A 13,645-nucleotide genomic window follows, 5' to 3' on the forward strand; every position below is an offset into this window, starting at 1 on the left:
GTGTGGATTGGGAACTCTCCAAGAGTGGTAGAGTTGTAAAGGGGAAAGCCAAATTTGCAATTGAAATTATAAAAAGGAGAGGCACAATTCAAGCCTATCACCATTAAACGGTGGAGGTATATCCATGAAAAAACTCGTGTTAAAAATTGAAGTGTTTGTAGTTATATTTTTTTCTGATATGATTAACCTTTAAACAAGAGTTAAGTTATGATGTCACTTGTTTAACATCAAAATTGAAGTGTGAGTGGTTAAAGTCCCACACAGTCTATGAATGGGTGGAATGTTGGATTTATAAGAGAGATAACTCATTTATCTAACACCTTAAGATTTTGGGTTGAGATGTGGCGCCTCCCTCTCTTGTGATCTTGGAGCATTGGGTGCACGTTGGTGCTCTCGACTCTTCTAGACTTCCCAACAGTGGTATCAAAATCGTGGATTCAGATAGGATGTGGAGACTCACACTTGTGGGGGTTAATATTGGGAGAAGTGCTCCCGACTCTCCAGACTCCCCAACTATGATATCAGAGTCGTGGTTCCGCTTGGTGGGGAGCGGGTGCTGAATTCAGTGTTAGATCCAGATAGGATATGGAGACTCACGCTTGTAGGGGAGAATGTTGTTTGCAAGTGTGAGTGGTTAAAGTTCCACATTGTCTATGAATGAGTGGAATGTTAGATTTATAAAAGAGATGACCCATTTATCTAACACCTTAAGGTTTTGGGTTGAGATGTGGCGTACCCCTATCTTGTATGTAGTCTTGGAGCATTAGTCCCGTTGGTGCTCTCGACTCTCCCAGACTCTCCAACAATTATCATATAGGATGTGGAGACTCGCACTTGTGGGGGATAATATTGGGAGAAGTGCTCCCGGCTCTCCAGACTCCCCAACTATGATATCAGAGTCGTGGTTCAGCTTGGTGGGGAGCGGGTGCTGGATTCAGTGTTAGATCCAGATAGGATGTGGAGACTCACACTTGTGGGGGAGAATGTTGTTTGCAAGTGTGAGTGGTTAAAGTCCCACATTGTCTATGAATGAGTGGAATGTTAGATTTATAAGAGAGATGACCCATTTATCTAACACCTTAAGATTTTGGATTGAGATGTGGCGTATCCCTATCTTGTAGTCTTGCAGCATTAGTCCCGTTGGTGCTCTCAACTCTCCCGGACTCTCCAACAATTATATGGGCTTGAAAAACCAATTTTAAATCAAAATTTTTAACAAAATCAGAGTTTGAAATATGTTTGTAAAACAAATAAGATAAAAGTATCGCAAAACAGAAAGTCAAATTGATGAATATACAGCAGAAATAAATAACTAAAAAATATAGAATTAAGGGAAGAGAGAAAAGTAACAGAGAATTATAAAGGATCAGCCTAATGATTTGTCCTGCATCCTCTCCTTAAGAATTTCTTCTTGAGAGTTCCACTATGAAATAAGCTTTTAACTGGTTTTTTCCATGAACCTCCTTGCACATGGATTGGAGTTTTACAATGGCTAAATTCTCAACAAACACAAAAATTTAATTACGAAGACTTTCACAACCAATTGAGAGCTTTTAACAGCAGGCTAAGCTCACGAACCGACTGAGAGCTTTAATTACCAATATCTCCCTAACCAATCAAAGGCTTTAACAAGATTACCTCAACAAATAAACAAGAGCTTTTTTCACTTGGTTTACCTCACAACCAAAAAAATTCACGCTAAGGAGAATTTACAATATTGCCTTTAAACCAGACCCATACCACTTCATAGATAAAAAACTACATTCTCAAAAGCATTAAGGCAAAAATGAGAAAGTAGAGAGAGAAGAGAGTGAGAGAAAGATATTAGAATATGTTTTGGGGTGTATTAGAAATGGAAAAGGAGTTATCTATTTATAGGACTAAAGGTGGATCAAATATGAAAATAATCCATGGACTTTTTAAGACTCATGATCGACTAAGTCAATCACATAATCGATTCTCAAGTACAAATATGGAATGTTTTCAAAAGGGAATTTACTAGTTGATTATAGTCCCTAATAGTCGATCATGAGGCGTTACAAAAAGATATAATTAATTGGATCTAAGGGTTAATCGATTATACAGTGTAAATTGCACTCACATAAAACTTTTAGAGATAGTAGTCAACTAGCTATGAACAAAACATTTTCTGGTGACTTTCATAAAATAAGATACGCTTTTTGATCAATCAAAAGTGTGTATGTGACTTTCCTTCCTAAATTTGAGAACTAGTCTTATACCTTTATAGACATAGATCACTCGATCCAGACTCGGCTAGCTTTAAAACTTCTAGTCTTTCACAACTCTGAAAATTCAGGATTTGTTGCTAGACTCAACACTGATTTAGTACTTCATTTGGGACCTTACTTCTTCTCTTATATCTGATGATGCTTTAAGATAAATCTTAAAGATGAACATCATCATCAAACAAATTATTTGATCAGAGATATTCATTGACTCTACTAGACTCCTCTTGACATTAGGTGATGTCTTCCAAAGATAGGCCTTTGATAAATTTATCATCATGAATCACATCTTGATCACCATAGCAAATGAGCTTTGATATCTTGAGCACAAATTGATCACCACAACAACTGAGCTTTGATATCTTGAACACCATTATTCTATCATCTCAATAAATGAAAATTTGATCTTTAAGCACCACCACTTCATCACATCACACTACTACAAAATAGACCTTTCATAACACAATATTACAATGGCCTTCCTGTTAATCGTGATAATAACTTCTTTTTTTGTATTTACTAAAAGAAATTTCACCACAGTCATAGTTAATAACCTAGTGAAATGTATCTGGAGTAAAAGGGTTTGAATCCCAGCACCGACAATTTTCTATTTATCATGACAAAATCGGTATATTGCCACAATTCTTTTAATCAATCCTGGTGTAAAATGCAACTATTACATCACGATTCGTATTATCAACTATGGTGAAAGGTGTTACATATTTAATTATAAGTGAAATTATCTCTCGCTTCTTTCATGGTAGAAAATTTAAGATTAAGTTATTGATTAACTTAACTCGGAAAGCAAGATTCGCCACTGATCTTTATTGTTTCCAAAGGGATGGGAAAAGAACGAATAAAACCCACATAAGTTTTTTAAAAAACTAATAAAACAAAAAGATAAGGGTACGAGGGTGGTTATGTAAGGGGAAGGTGTTAGCACCCCTCACATCCATGGTACTCCATGGGAACCTTTTTGAAAATATGTGTTTTTAGGCTAAAGGGTTAAAGGTGCAAAAGAGATTGACGGTATGAGAAAATAAATGTTTATTTTTATTATTCTCGGCTAGACATTGCGTCTTGTGCCTACATATCCATTATGTGCAATAGGGAAGTCAGAGCATTTGTAGTTCCGCTTAAAAAGAAACAATAGAAATTTGTTGACTAATTTTAATGAAGAGAAATGTTGTCTTGTCTGAGTGGAAAACACAACATACTCTCTACAATTATGGGAAAGTGAGCATTTGCTCCTTTGAAGAAACCAAGTGAAAAAGCCAGAAAAATCAGGAGTTTCCAGTCATTTTGCACACTTGGCGTCCAGCTCAGCGGCCGCTATAGGGAGCGCGGTGACGTGACCCACATAGTCCAGAGGAGTTATTGCCACGTCCTCACTGTAACACCCTTCTAAACCCCGCGGCAATTTTTAAACAATTATATCAGAGTAAAACATAAACACAAGGGTGGCACAATTATATAAAATAAATAAACCAATCATGGTCAAGTCATGCTTCATCAGGAAACGGTTCACCAAATCGTAATTATGTTTATCACAGCGGAATAAGAAACATTATCAAATACATCCAATGGAATCATAATCCAACACCAATAAAGTAGATTAATTTCATAAAAATTCTATAACTATCGTTCCCCAGTGTTACAGATCAGAGCATGACCGACACGACCCAACATAAACGGATAAACTCTATGAGTCATCCTCACCAAGCACTAATGTCGCTACTCCTCAATCTGAAAATGACAACATGTAAGGGTGAGTCTCATTCTCAATTAGTAAATATTATGCAATTCATAAGCAACAAGCATCATAATATACCGTTCACCCAATTATACATATTCAGATTCACATCCATTATTAATTCACGCAATAATAGATTACAACACACACTACAGAAATCCATACAATCATATTATGACAGAATGCATATGACACAACTGACACTATGCATGTGGTACCAATAAACCGTGGAATCAATCCACCTAACCGATCTACGCCTCATCGAGATACGGCCCACCGACACAATTTCCACACAATGGGAAATATGTCCACCAACGATCCAAACATCACCGAGATCCAACATCAATGCATATGAATGAATGAAACACATATAACATACTTAAAACACACCGAATCACGATGAACAACTCATCTCAACACCACATCACCGAATAAGTATGTACATGTTTTCAACATCATTCAAATAGTCATGCATCCATCACAATCATAATAACAAATCACAACCAATTCATCATCACATCAAACACATTGTCACACCTATCTCATATGCACACAATGTTCAATTCTCATCAAGTAATTAAATCTAGTTTTTAAGGAAATAAAGTCGGCTATTACCAATATTCATTATCCATCTTATAAAACATTTAACTACTTGCACAACGCCCAAAACGGCACTAAGAAATGATTCACGAATCAAAAGATACGTTATTTTGAAGTTTGGAAAAATTCACACACAGCAAGGTTCGCTCAGCGGAGCAAGACAGAAGCGAAATCCTTCAGACCCCCGCTCAGCGGACCTCAAGCGACGTCAAACAGGAGCGAACTACGTTGGGACCTCCGCTCAGCGGACCTGCGATTTCAGCAAACCCCAAGTCTGCGACAGACCCTGCGATTTCACTCGCTTTTCACCCAAAAACGAATCCAGACATCACATACAGGCATATAATCATCATACATTCAATTATACACCATAAAACATCATCCAAACTCATTATTAACCAATTAGTTCACACAATTATCATCAATTCAATCCAATTATAACACCCTAACCTAACAATCCCAATATCTAATTGAACCAAACCATACATCAATCTACCTATCACCTAAGATCACATAAGAGATACTAAAAGGAAGAGTCCCCCTTACCTCGATGAATTTCTTGAATGCTCTCCTTCCGGTTTCACGTTCTTGCCTCTTTCTCTTCTCTTTCTCTTTTCACGTGTTCTTCTTTTCTCCCCAAATGGTTCCTTTTTCTTATTTTATGAAAAATAAAATAAAATAAATTAAACACAACTTAGTAAAAGGCCTAACTAATTAGCACCCCTCTTTTACTATCACCACACCATAAGCCCAATAGCTCTTACTCCCTCATTTTCCAATTAAATCCAATTTAAATTCTAAAATTCCAATTATTTAATTTAAATCCAAATTAAATTAATAAACTGAAATTATGGGTGTTACACTCACGTCTTCCCCCTTAGCCTGCTCCGCGCCCGCCGACCCCCCATCCGCGGTCGCGGCTATCAGAAAATAGATCCCGTCCAAAAGGAGTTGAGGGACACTCTTGTCATTACGCAGCTTAAATAGGAAGCTTCACTTCATTTTTCATTTCATCCAACTTAGTCTGCAACATTAAGCCTATACTTACTTCTGTAAAAGCAATGATTCGCCACATCGGAGGATTATTGCACCATAGTGTGATTAGGTTGAAGAATTTTTACTTTCTTGTCATTTACTTCAAGCACAATTTACTTTCTGCTTTTACCAGATTTAAAGACTCCGATTGGAGCAGGTTTTTTTATTTACACGCTTTACTTTATTTATTCGCTCTGCTTTACTTTGTTTTACTTACTTTATTTCTCGCACTCGCTTTTATTACCATGTTTAACCGCTTTTATATGCTTACTTTTATTTCCATGCCTGGCTAAACCTTTAAAGGTTAGAATGTAAGGATCATTGTCATGATAGTGTTCCAAATGTTGTATTAATAGAAATACTACTGGGGATGTTTTAACTTTTAACTCAAGTTTGCGGAACTCAAATGTTTATGGGTAAGATCGAAAGTCGCCCATAATTAAGATTAAACTTGATTAGTTTTTAACCGAACAAAAAGGGAAAAAGCAGTTTGTTCAGTTAATTAGGAATTTTTAACACATTTTGAGAAAACGATTTTGAAACTATTTTCGAACGCGTTTGTGGGTTTGAAATATGATTCTTGGCATGTAGCCAAGAATCTCTTTAAGTTAATATTTCCAAGTTAAAATCACTTTTTTACTTAGTTAAGTAACTAATTTCTTAAAAATAGGTTTACTACTTTAAGGTTTGAGGCACCTTTTATAAGTGACAATAAAAGGATAGGATTAAAGAGTAAACTCGGTTCTTAGTACGCGAAAGCGACAAGTTCCTGTTAAATTGTTCCATTTTATAAGTAAAAAATATTGTCCCATAAGAAGTTCTATCCATATACAACTGAAACATTGTCTGATTTATGTGAATTACATTTGAACCTGTTTCTTTTATCTGCAATTTATTATATCCCTTTCTTTCCTCGCGCTGCACACATCTCAAATGTTTTGATCCGCCTTAGATAAGCACCTTAGCAATAGAGTTTATAGATTGACGATTGATCTTTGTGGGATCGATAATCTTTTGTATTACTTCGATAGGTTGTGCACTTGCAGTCAGATTTTAGACTCTATAAACAGACCCATCAGAGGCACAAAAAGAAGTTTGATGATGTTTGTATCTTTTATGTTTTTGAAAGATTTTTTATATGCTTAAAATGTTTTAGCATTAATTTAAGAAAAAGATTTAACAATCACTTGACAAAGTCAATATTTATTGTGAAACGGTTTAAAGTTTGAAATCAATAAGGTTTTGAAAAAGAGAGAAGATTTTGAAAATTAAAGAAGGGGGAGATGAAGGGACTATCCTAAAGCTAAGTATAAGAAAGATATAACCACATAAGAAGCAAGCATTTGACAATAAGTCAAAATGAACATTCCTTTTCCTTTGGATTAAGCCACGAGTAAAGCATCAGAAGAAACCAAACCATAATTGGATGAAAGTGCAAAGCATCAGATAAACTCAAAGCATCGGATGAACATTCAAAGTCTAAGATGAAATCCAAACATCAAACGAATCCCAAAGCATCAGATAAGTTCAAAGTATCAAGCTAAGCCATATGTATCATATGAACCAAGGTGTCTCAGATGAATCATGGTATCAGACGAAACTTAAGAACACAAATGTATCAGATGAATCATGGTTGCAGATGAATTTCATTGCTTAGGAAAAAGGTAACCAAAGTCTAAAGGTCAAAAGTCCACATTCAAAGAAAGGGATAGTAACCATTAGTCAAAGATTAGAGAACCAGGTTTTTTAGGATTTTTCCTTTATTAATGTCTTAAAAGCAAAAGAAAATTTCCAAATAGACAAAGGAAAAAGAAGCATAAACATAAACATCAACAATAAGCAATAATATGAAATGTAATGCTTAAAGATAAATTGCATTAAGTAAAGAGCAAGAATTAAAGGCAAGAAGTTAAATTGCATTAAAGTAAAGTGCATAAAAACCAAAGAGGTCGGTCAATAACAATTTATGTACCATACTTGTTAGAGAGATGATAGAGATCATTCTCCTAAAACAAGTAGTACAAGTAAAAATCAAGGAGGGATCGAACACAAAGGCAAGGAGATTGGTCCATTACTTTAATCATTCTTTATGAAAAATTAGGACAAACTTATCATCAATCTAAAGTACCTCAAATGATCTAATGATCAATAGAAAGTAGACTTCTAATCCGAACAAAGTTTATCCAAACTTCATGAACAAGATAGACTTCTAATCCGAACAAAGTTTCACCTCATTCCTCTAACGTCACGTTTGTCCAGAATAATCACTTCATATATATTCCCATAGCTTTGAAATGTTTTAAACATATCCCTAGCTCTGAAATCATCTGGAAAAGATGTGAATAAGAATGACGAACGCTTTCTCTCATTGAGAGATCCCCTTCTAGGATCCAACCTTCCTACATTGTCCCTTGTTGTCCTTGTTGCCACTACTACAAAAAAACACATTTAACCTCGAATGCGCAATGCAATTAACCTCGACTAGAGAAACGAGGTAACGAAGATCGTCATAAAAATCTGTCAATTTACCACTCGGTTATTAAAAAACTGAAGGATAAAGTTATCTGCATATGGGTTTGATCCTCAGCAAAAACTTTTTAATATTTTCAAAACTATTATCATATACCTCTCTGTTTATGAGTAAAACTGAGGGGAAAAATAAATACTTTTTTTAAGGCTTAATACCCTTTTTGGTCCCGTACCTATGCCTCAGAGTCCATTTTAGTCCTCTTCCTTTTAAAAGTTCCAAGTTAGTCCCTTACGTCTTTAAACAGTGTCACGTTAGTCCTTTCTGTTAGATGTGGCATATGCTCATATAATTCATTAAAAAAAATACAAAAATTTGTTCTCACAAAGACTTGAACCATGGACACTTTGGTTGCAGGCAAGTCACTATACCACTATGTTATTTCACAGTATGTTATTTAATTTGCAAATGAAATATATCAAACTATGAAATATATCCGTCCTTGCATCACCACCATCACCTATTCAACAACCTAAACAACAAAGACCTTATCTTCAAAAGATTTGGCCACCTCCAGATCCGGTCCCCTCCCTCTATCTCCAATAGCAACCAGACAAACCACTGCCACCTATTCAGCCATTTAAAGAGTAAAGCTCTTGTCTCAGATCCGTGCACTCCTACCACCATGAACCGCTGCTCACATCCACCATCGTACCATTGCCACCACTTGTACAACAAAGATTTGGCTACTGCACCGCGCGGAATTCACTGCTCCGACTAGAAATATGTGGAAATCTGGAAATAAATTTTAGGAATTTATTGCTTCTACTTTCTACGAATTTGTTATTTCAATTATTTACAAATTTCAAAAAATAATGGAGAAATTGTAACTGCCATTTTCTTCCAACAACATAATCTACACTTTTTTGTTGTTGAGAGCTTTATTTGTTCAATCATTCTCAAACCACTACGCAACAATGATGAATGTTCCAAAAAAAGAGATTTGTATACTACAAAAAGGCTAAATTTACAATTAGAATTTTACTATGCTGGAATGGAATTGGGATTTAGGGATATGTATATTTTACTTTGTATTTTTTTTAATGTCATATTATGGTTTTTATGATTTTTTAATTGATTAAATAAATAGGATTATGTAGAATCTGAAAGAAAAAAATATTTCAATGCCAAGTCAGCTGCGACGAGTGCAAATAGTAACACCGTTTGTCATTATTTAACAGTAAGGACTTCTTTGTTTATGTTTGATAACGTAAGAGATTCATTTGGTTCTTTTAAAAGAAAGAGGATCAAAATGGATCCAGAGGTATATGTAAGTGACTGAAAAGGGTATTAAGCCTTTTTTTTTAAATACTCATTACATTGTTTACACAAAATATCAATAAATTAATTTGTTTAGAAACTAAATTGCTTACATAGAATATTAAAATAAAAATATATAACAAATTTTGAATTTGATTCATCATCATCAGTATCAGTGAAAAACAAATGATGGATCCTCGTTTCATTGAAATCTTGGGAAAGAAAAAGTGTTAGGTGCAATATATTTTTAATGACTTTTGCATTTATTTGTTTATGTTATAAAGCAAAAAATAGGATTAGTTAAATAAAATATTTAGTTATATGATTATTGAAGAACATAAACCTTAAACCCGAATAATTTTTTGCTCTTGCAATTCATCATAGTGAACTTTACTGAGCTTCTTTACACTTCAAAATTTTCATGTCAAATGTTTCATTATAAATTTTTGATATTCAAAATGCTTTTATAATAGATGTCTTTTAGGTTTCATGTGGATCACTAATGACAGTGTCTAGAGCATTGATGTTAATTAAATGGACGATAAATATTTGTTTAAAAACGGTGAACATCCTCAATAAACACACTTAAATATCCCCTCGGTTATGAAAAAAATCGAGGTAAAAATTATTTTTTTCCACATACCCCTCGGTTTCATTGAAAACTGAGGATAATAAGCTTTTTTTATTAAAAAAAAAATTACATTGTTTACAGCAAATCCAGGTTTTGACAAATCTTTGCTCTAATTCCTGGAGAACAACAAATCTTTGTTGTTATCCAGATCTAGTTGCATACTGTTTCTTCCCCACTAACACTCTATAACTTATCCAACTTTTGGTAAATTATTTGTTTCAAATATAAATTTTTTCTGCACTTGCAATCCATCCCAGAGATCTGATGTTCATGAGCGTTTCTAGAGCTAAAGTTTTCATGATAAATATTTTCACAAGAAAGAAAACAAGGGGATCTTGAGCAGATTTTGTTGTATACCCTGTGATTAACAACATAGGAAAGTTATTCCAAAATAACAACATCAACATCATCATGTGGGATAGATTGCAATGGTAGAAAAAATATTTTGTTCAAGATAAAAATAATAATATTGAAGATTTTTTCTGTCTTGAAATCCATCCAAAAGAATGATGCGTACGATTTTGGAGCGACTACATATAAGTTAGGTTTATGATAAAAATTTATAGTAAAATTTGATTATATATTCCCATTGTTAATTATTAGAGAAACCTAGGGATAAGATAATTTGTAAAATAAAGACGTATTTTTTATTCTAAATAAAACTTAAAATTGGAGGAGATGAGAATCGAAGCTCAAACCCTTATCAATCTTTTATGTCGGTTTTGTTTAAAACCGAAGTATAAGATTTCTTATTTTAAAAAAATGAAATATGACGTGTTCTAAGTCATTTGAGTAAATTAATTTCAATTTATAAACAAAAGTATGTTATCCCAAAGTTTGGTTCTATGTACTCAAGTCCTTGAGTAAAAACAAAATGATAAAAGTAGTTAGCTACATGTGGGTTTAAATATGTTGTTAGTCCGCACAATTATTCCATTTTTTAATTTTAAGTTCCTTAAGTTTTTTGTTTTGTTTTTACTCTTTATAGGCATATAATTTTGTTATTATCTTTGATGTTTTATTTTATTCTTATAAAACATAATCTTATTAGATATCAAAATCAAAATACAGAGGATAACAAACAAAATTATAATTTTAAAAAAATCAAAATAAAAAAGTTATTTATATTTTTGGTGAGGTTGTTTCTCAATTTAATCATCCATGCATCTTTTAAAATTGCTTAAATGTTTGAAATAAAATTATCAACTATTACAATTTTTATTAATATTTTGTCGAATAGGTGAATTCGCTATATCCATATTCGTTAAATCAAGATTGAGTGATTTAATATAATTTTTAAATTAAAAAAATATTAAATTTTGTTAAAATATCTTAAAATATTAAGTGATCAAGAGAAAAAATATTTTGAGATTGTAGAAATCATAAATCAACTTTAAAATAGACAAATATGACATAGCGCAGAGTGAGACACGCGGTGGAGTCAGCGTGACGGGAGGTTATTATCGGGGTCGATGACGGCGCCGTGATAGTGAGTTTGGATTTGACAGACGGTTCAGTATCAAAGCTCGATTCTGATTTTCTTAGTTCGCGTGTATTGGGCTCTGTTATTTTAGTTTGTTGATTCGTTCACTATGAGTAATGTTTTTGGTTTATTATGGATTCGTTGAATTTCAACAATTATATATATATATATATATATATATATATATATATATATATATATATATATATATATATATATATATATATATATGTGTGTGTGTGTGTGTGTGTGTGTGTGTGTGTGTGTGTGTGTGTGTGTGTGTGTGTGTATATATATATATATATATATATATATATATATATATATATATATATATATATATATATATATATCTTGAGACAAGGATAAATTTTAAGGACTTTGTTTTCTTAGAATTTAAGAAACCCTTGAAGATATCTAAAGGGGGCTAGGAAACACTTTTAAACATCTTGGGCTTGTGTGATTCATATATAGAAAGTTACAGAGATTTTGAAACATTTGGTAGAAATTAGGATTCGTTCTTGGGAACTTTAGTGACTATTTTCTTGTAACTCATCTGTAATATTTTGTAATAACTTTTGAAAGTATAGTGGATCAGAGAGCATATATCTCCTCTATAGTAGATTGTTTGATCGAAATGGATAAATAAGTTATTTTGTTTACTGTGTTTACTTTATCTTCTTCTGCCAAGTTAAATTGATATCTTATTGCATAAAGTGTTATTTTTGCTGAAGGTCATTTATTTTTGTTGTAATTGTTCTCTGTCTCCACACATCAAACTTTTTGGTGTGATTGAACTTTGAATAATTCTTCTAAAGTGCTTTTAACTATTCTATTAATTTCACAACTAGTGAAGCCCACTGTTGGGCAAAGGGGTTTTGCTTACAAGTGATCATGATGGGTTCAAAATGGAAGATCGAGAGGTTTTCAGGAGACAACGATTTTGAATTGTGTAAAGTGAATATGCAATCACTCTTACTCAATAGAATTATATTTAAGCTTTGAAGGATGAGGCATCGATGTATTCATGCTTAGGGGAAGTTGAGAAAATTGATATGGTAGATAAAGCCAAAGTGTCATTATCCTATACCCTGGGGATGAATTTATAAGAAAAGTCATCAGGGAGAAGATGATGGCTTTGATGTGGTAAAAATGAATCATTGTATATTACCAAGTTTTTTCCTTATAGGTTGTTCTGAAAAATAACTCTACTCATTCTGAATGGTGGAGAATAAATCCATAGTGGAGCAGTTGACAGAAACTTACAAGATTATTGATGATCTTGAAAATATTGAAGTGAATATTGAAGATGAGGATAATGTTCTACTATTTTTGAGCTCAATACCCAAATCCTTTGAGCACTTTAAGGATGTTCTTCTTTATGGTACAAAATATGGTATTACTTTTGATGAAGTCCAGACGACTATAAGATCCAAATAATTTTTAAAGGTGGACGGTTTTCTAATTGACGATAATGGTGAAGGCTTGAGTGTCTCGAGAGGACGAAGTGAGAGTAGAGGGGAGTATAGATCAAATATGTTTGACATGTCAAGGGTAAAATGCTTCATTTGTCAAATATCAGTCACTTCATGAGGGATTATCTAGGAAGTAGGAACAATGATGATTTAATTCATATTGTAGTTACCTCAAGTGAAGATAGTTATGTGAGTGATGGTGTATTAGTGGTGTCAAATTTGGAGACTAAATAGGGTTAAGTCATGGACTCAAGTTGCTTTTATCAGATGTGTCCAAGAAAAAAATACTTTAAGACTTTGAAGCTGAAGCAATGTGGAGTTGTTCTCATTGATGACTATAAGGCATGCAAGATTCATGGTATTGGTACAGTCAAACTTAAAATATTTGATATCATGAGTTTCTTCTTTACAATATGAGGTATGTTCTAGAGCTCATGCAAAATTTGTCATCCATAAGAATGATTAATGATCTAGGATATTGCACTAGAGTCGAACATGAAATGTTGAAGATTTCACATGGTAAAGTGATCATAGATAAAAGGTTGAAAATATGTGGTTTATATATTTTATAAGGTTCCAATGTTGTTGATCATTCATCATTAGCTAGTGATAACTTTTATGACAAGATAAAGCAT

Source organism: Vicia villosa, linkage group LG6 (assembly GCF_029867415.1).
Source record: "Vicia villosa cultivar HV-30 ecotype Madison, WI linkage group LG6, Vvil1.0, whole genome shotgun sequence".
In the NCBI taxonomy this organism is placed as follows: Eukaryota; Viridiplantae; Streptophyta; class Magnoliopsida; order Fabales; family Fabaceae; genus Vicia; species Vicia villosa.